Source organism: Ursus arctos, unplaced genomic scaffold (genome assembly GCF_023065955.2).
Source record: "Ursus arctos isolate Adak ecotype North America unplaced genomic scaffold, UrsArc2.0 scaffold_36, whole genome shotgun sequence".
NCBI lineage: Eukaryota > Metazoa > Chordata > Mammalia > Carnivora > Ursidae > Ursus > Ursus arctos.
In genome coordinates, this window is record NW_026623050.1 from 7,373,736 (window position 1) to 7,380,635 (window position 6,900).

Here is a 6,900-nt window from a genome sequence, read left to right on the forward strand (position 1 = left end):
ATGGGTCAACCAGGAAATTAAAGAAGAATTTTAAAAATTCGTGGAAACAAATGGAAGATGAAAATACAACTGTTCAAAATCTTTGGGATGCAGCAAAGGCGGTCCTAAGAGGAAAGTATATAGCAATACAAGCCTTTTTCAAGAAACGTGAAAGGTCTCAAATACACAAGCTAACCCTACACCTAAATGAGTTGGAGAAAGAACAGCAAATAAAGCCTAGGCCCAGGAGGCGAAGAGAAATAATAAAGATTAGAGCAGAAATCAATGAAATAGAAACCAAAAGAACAGTAGAATAGATCAATGAAACTAGGAGCTTGTTCTCTGAATTAATAAGATTGATAAACCCCTGGCCAGACTTATCAAAAAGAAAAGAGAAAGGACCCAAATAAACAAAATCATGAATGAAAGAGGAGCGATCACAACCAACACCAAAGAAATACAAACAATTTTAAGAACATATTATGATCAACTATATGACAACAAATTAGACAATCTGGAAGAAATGGATGCATTCCTAGAGATGCATAAACTACCAAAACAACCAGGAAGAAATGGAAAAGTTGAGCAGACCCATAACCAGCAAGGAAATTGAAGCAGGAATCAAAAATCTCCCAACAAACAAGAGGCCAGGGCCAGATGGCTTCCCAGGGGAATTCTACCAAACATTTAAAGAAGAATTAATGCCTATTCTTCTGAAACTGTTCCAAAAAATAGAAATGGAAGGAAAACTTCCAAACTCATTTTATGAGGCCAGTATTACCTTGATCCCAAAACCAGACAAAGCCCTCATCAAAAAGGAGAATTACAGACAAATATCCCGATGAACATGGATGCAAAAATTCTCACCAAAATACTAGTTAATGGGATCCAACAGTACATTAAAAGGATTATTCACCACAAGCAAGTGGGATTTATTCCTGGGCTGCAAGGTTGGTTCAACATCCCCAAATCAATCAATGTGATACACTACATTAATAAAAGAAAGAAAAAGAACCATATGATACTCTCAGTAGGTGCAGAAAAAGCATTTGACAAAGTACAGCATCCCTTCTTGATTAAAACTCTCCACAATGTAGGGATAGAGGGTACATACCTCTTGATCATAAAAGCCATCTATGAAAAACCACAGTGAATATCATTCTCAATGGGGAAAAACTGAGAGCTTTTCCCCTAGGGTCAAGAACATGGCAGGGATGTCCACTATCACCCCTGCTGGTCAACATAGTACTAGAAGTCCTAGCCTCAGCAATCAGACAACAAAAAGAAATAAAAGGCATCCAAATTGGCAAAGAAGAAGTCAAACTCTCACTCTTCACAGATGATATGATATTTTATGTGGAAAACCCAAAGACTCCACCCCAAAACTGCTAGAACTCATACAGGAATTCAGTAAAGTGGCCGGATATAAAAATGAATGCACAGAAATCAGCTGCATTTCTATACACCAACAACAGGACAGAAGAAAGAGAAATTAAGGTGTTGATCCCATTTACAATTGCACCCAAAACCATAAAGATGCCTAGGAATACATCTAACTGAAGAGACAAATAATCTGTACTCAGAAATACTCATGAAAGAAAGTGAGGAAGACACAAATAAATGGAAAAACATTCCATGCTCATGGATTGGAAGAAATATGTTGCTAAAATGTCTATGCTACCTAGAGCAATCTACACATTTAATGCAATCCCTACCAAAATATCATCCACTTTTTTCACAGAAATGGAATAAATAATCCTAAAATTTGTATGGAACCAGAAAAGACCCCGAATAGCCAGAAGATTGTTGAAAAAGAAAAGCAAAGCTGGTAGCATCACGATTTCAGATTTCAAGCTATATTACAATCCTGTAGTCATCAAGATAGTATGATACTGGCACAAAAACAGACACATTGATCAATGGAATAGAATAGAGAGCCCAGAAATGGACCCTCAACCCTATGGTCAACTAATCTTCAACAAAGCAGGAAAGAACATCCAATGAAAAAAAACAGTCTCTTCAACAAATGGTGTTGGGAAAATTGGACAACCACATGCAGAAGAATGAAACTGGACCATTTCCTTACACCACACAAAAATAGACTCAAAATGGATGAAGGACCTCGATGTGAGACAGGAATCCATCAAAATCCTTGAAGAGAACCCAGGCAGCAACCTCTTCGCCTCAGCCACAGCAACTTCTTCCTAGACACATCACCAAAGGCAAGGGAAGCAAGGGCAAAAATGAACTATTGGGACTTCATCAAGATAAAAAGCTTCTGCACAGCAAAGGAAACAGTCAACAAAACCAAAAGAAAACTGACAGAATGGGAGAAGATATTTGCAAATGACATATCAGATAAAGGGCTAGTATCCAAAATCTATAAAGAACTTATCAAACTCAACACCCAAAGAACAAATAATCCAATCAAGAAATGGGCAGAAGATATGAACAGACATTTCTGCAAAGAAGTCATCCAAATGGCCAACAGACGCATGAAAAAGTGCTCAATGTCACTCGGCATCAGGGAAATACAAATCAAAACCACAATGAGTTACCATCTCACACCAGTCAGAATGGCTAAAATTAACAAGTCAGGAAATGACAGATGTTGGCGAGGATGTGGAGAAAGGGGAACCCTCTTACACTGTTGGTGGGAATGCAAGCTGGTGCAGCCACTCTGGAAAACAGTATGGAGGTTCCTCAAAAAGTTGAAGATAGAGCTACTGTAAGACTCAGCATTGCACTACTGGGTATTTACACCAAAGATACAAATGTAGTGATCCGAAGGGGCATGTGCACCCCAATATTATAGCAGCAATGTCCACGATAGCCAAACTATGGAAAGAGCCTAGATGTCCATCAACAGATGAATGGATAAAGAAGAGGTGATATATATATACAATGGAATATCATGCAGTCATCAAAAAATGAAATCGTGCCATTTGCAGTGGCATGGATGGAACTAGAGGGTATAATGCTAAGTGAAATAAGTCGATCAGAGAAAGACAATTATCATATGATCTCACTGATATGTGGAATTTGATAAACAAGGCAGAAGATTATAGGGGAAGAGAGGGGAAAATGAAACAAGATGAAACCAGAGAGGGAGATAAACCATAAGAGATTCTTAATCTCAGGAAACAAACTGAGGGTTGCTGGAGTGGAGGGGGTGGGAGGAATGGGGTGGCTGAGTGGTGGACATTGGGGAGGGTAAGTGCTATGTTGAGTGCTGTGAACTGTGTAAGAGCGATGAATCACAGGCCTGTACCCCTGAAATAATACATTGTATGTTAATAAAAAATTTAAAAAATAAAAATAGATTAAAAATTAAATTAAATTAAAAAAAATAAATGCTGAACTGCCACAAGTAATTGAATTACTTTCTTTTACCTTCATTCTTGGAATATTCTTTACTGTCATCTATTTTTTCAAACTGCTTTTCAGAATCATGTTATCAAGTTCTGTGTTTAAATTACTTACTAGAATATGGGGCACCTGAGTGGCTCAGTCGATTAAGCAACCCACTCTTGATTTCAGCTCAGGTCATGATCTCAGGGTTGTGAGATCAAATCCTGTGTCAGGCTCTGCACTCAGTGGGGAGTCTGGTTGAGATTCTCTCTCTCCCAATATCTCTACCCCTCCCCACTCTCTCGTGCTCTCTCTCTAAAATAAGTAAATCTTTAAAAATAAAATACTAGAATAGATTGTGTTGATGACAGTGGCAAGGATTTAGAGCAAACATTCATTGCAGAGATGCCTCAGAGAGGACTATCTTTACAAACTGGGTTTCTTATACTGCAAACCAGTATTTATCCTGCTTCCCAAACACTGAGACAGAATTGCTTGGAAGGAAGTCATTAATGGGCTGAAATTCCCTAAATTCACGTTATTTTGACTGAGCTTTAAGTCAGCAAATGATTCACACTAACGATGGCTGGCATTTCCTAATACAGATCTGTTTAACATCTAGCTTAGTAGAAACTTCAACTTAAGAGATTCTTTTTCTTTTTCTTTTTCTTTTTTTTTAAGATTTTATTTATTTATTTGACAGAGAGAGACAGCCAGCGAGAGAGGGAACACAAGCAGGGGGAGTAGGAGAGGAAGAAGCAGGCTCCCAGCAGAGGAGCCCGACATGGGGTTCGATCCCAGGTCTCCAGGATCACACCCTGAGCCAAAGACAGACGCCCAACGACTGCACCACCCAGGCGCCCCTAGAGATTCTTTTTCTTTTCCTTTACACCAAGGAGTGATGGGAGATTTACCTGTAAGTTTGTGAGGTACTGCAGGCACTTTTTTCCCAGCTCTGGGATGGAGCAGACTGCAATGAGGAGCCTCATGTCTTTTAAGATGGAGTACGTAATTAGCCTGACATCTTATCTTGAGGTAGCTGCTGATCTAGGACTTGGTCTTGAGATGTCAAGACTCAGTTTTGTTCTCTATACTCTTCAGTCTTCTAAGCACTAGATTCTGATCTCTTGTCAAAACTAGAAAGACTTTGGAGACACAATCTTTTGCAGTCTATTTAAGAACTGAACCAGGTAGCTGAATTGTTATATGCTATACCTGAATGTGGTGGCAGAAATAAGAATTAATCAGGGGCGCCTGGGTGGCACAGCGGTTAAGCATCTGCCTTCGGCTCAGGGCGTGATCCCAGCGTTATGGGATCGAGCCCCACATCAGGCTCCTCCGCTATGAGCCTGCTTCTTCCTCTCCCACTCCCCCTGCTTGTGTTCCCTCTCTCGCTGGCTGTCTCTATCTCTGTCAAATAAATAAATAAAATCTTTAAAAAAAAAAAAAAGAAATAAGAATTAATCAAGTAAGTTCTCTTGGCTGCTATAATAGATATCAAGCACCATTAAACAGACTTTTGGTGTTTTATTCACAAGAAAATCTCTTACTCCCTAAAACACACACGCTATTACTTTAGAAACAACTATTTTTTTTAAGACTTTAATCTCTACACCCAACGTGGGGCTTGAACCCGAGCCCTCCCGAGATCAAGAGTTACATGATCAACCAATGAGCCAGCCAGGACACCCTCTTCAGAAACAATTATTTAAAAAAAAATTTTTTTTTTTTAGAGGTTGGGGTATGGGCAGAGGGAGAGGGAGAGAATCTTAAGCCAGGCCCCACACCCAGTGTGGAGCCCAATGTGGGGTGCAATCTCACAACCCTGAGATCATGACCTGAGCTGAACTCAAGCATCAGACACTTAACCAACTGAACCACCCAGGCACCCCAGAATTTCTTTCTTTTTCTTAAAATGATTTTTTAAAATTGTTTTATCTCTACCCCCAACGTGGGGCTTGAACTCACAACCCCACGATCACGAATCTCATACTCTGGGGTGCCTGGGTGGCTCCGTCGTTAAGCGTCTGCCTTTGGCTCAGGTCATGATCCCAGCGTTCTGGGATCAAGCCCCACATCGGGCTCCCTGCTCAGTGGAAATCCTGCTTCTCCCTCTCCCACTCCCCTGCTTGTGTTCCCTGTCTCGCTGTGTCTCTTTCTGTCCAATAAATAAAATCTTAAAAAAAAAAAAAGAGAATTTCATACTCCCATCAACTGAGCCAGCCAGGCACTCCTAAGGAAGAATTTCTTAATAATTATTAAACTATTCAAATGAGGAACAGGATATTGCCAAAACTAGTGCATTCTCTAGCCTTTAGTTGGTAGAGTTGCTTAAGCAAAATCTTTTATGACCATTTTTGTCAGGAACCTTGCAGAATTCCTAAATTACAACAGAGGTTGTAGATGATCTTGAATTCCTATTGGCTCAGAGCATAATTATTAGGTTTTCAGGTTCTCCGTGTATATATAACAGTATTTTACAAAAATATTTTTTTATTTTTGGGGGGCACCTGGGTGGCTCAGTTTGGTTAAGCATCTGCCTTCGGCTCAGGTCATGATCTCAGGGTCCTGGCATGGAGCCCCACGTTGGGGCTTTCTGCTCATCAGGGGCCTGCTTCTCCCTCTCCCTCTGCCTGTCACTCCTGCTTGTGCACACGCGCTCTTATGTCAAATAAATAAATAAAATCTTTTAAAAAATATTTTTTATTTTTATATTTTTTGTTTGTGTGTGTGTGTGTATTTGTTTTGTATTTTTTTGTTTTTAGGTACATACAGTTACATCTGCAGAATTTTTAAGCATGAAGGGTATGATTGTTGAGGAGGAAATAAATGAGAAACAGTCTGTATTATCCCAGTTTACACTGTTTTATGGTTTCGTTTTTGGTTCTTTCCTAGTTGCCTGTGCCGAAGGAAGAAAAATATGTATAAGGGGAAATTATTTTTAGCTAGTGTTGCACTGATCTATCAGAATGTATGGCTGGAGCTGAGTCCTAGAGATAGATTCTCTCCAATGCTAGGCAGTAAATCCCTCAGTTGCTGGATAGAGGGTAAGTCGGGGGGGGGGGGGGACGGGATGTGGTCCTGAGTATAAGAGGAGGAAAGGAAGGGAAACTTGGGTTCGGGAAAATGGGAAATGGGAAGTGTGTAAGTATTTTAATATTTTAATAACTGAGCTAAATATCAATTGACCCTGCCAATATCCTGGATTGAAGACACTATTCTTTCCCCATTGAATTATCTTTGTGTCTTGGTCAAAAATTGATTATAAATGTGGGGCGCCTGGGTGGCACAGTTGTTAAGCGTCTGCCTTTGGCTCAGGGCGTGATCCCAGCGTTCTGGGATCGAGCCCCACATCAGACTCCTCCGCTGGAAGCCTGGTTCTTCCTCTCCGACTCCCCCTGCTTATATTCCCTCTCTCACTGGCTGTCTCTCCGTCAAATAAATACATAAAATAAAATAAACTGATTATAAATGTAAGGGTTTGTTTCTGGACTCTCAATTCTGTTCCACTGATTCTATAGGCCTATCCTCATGGATACTATATTGTCTCAATTACTGTAGCTTTGTAGT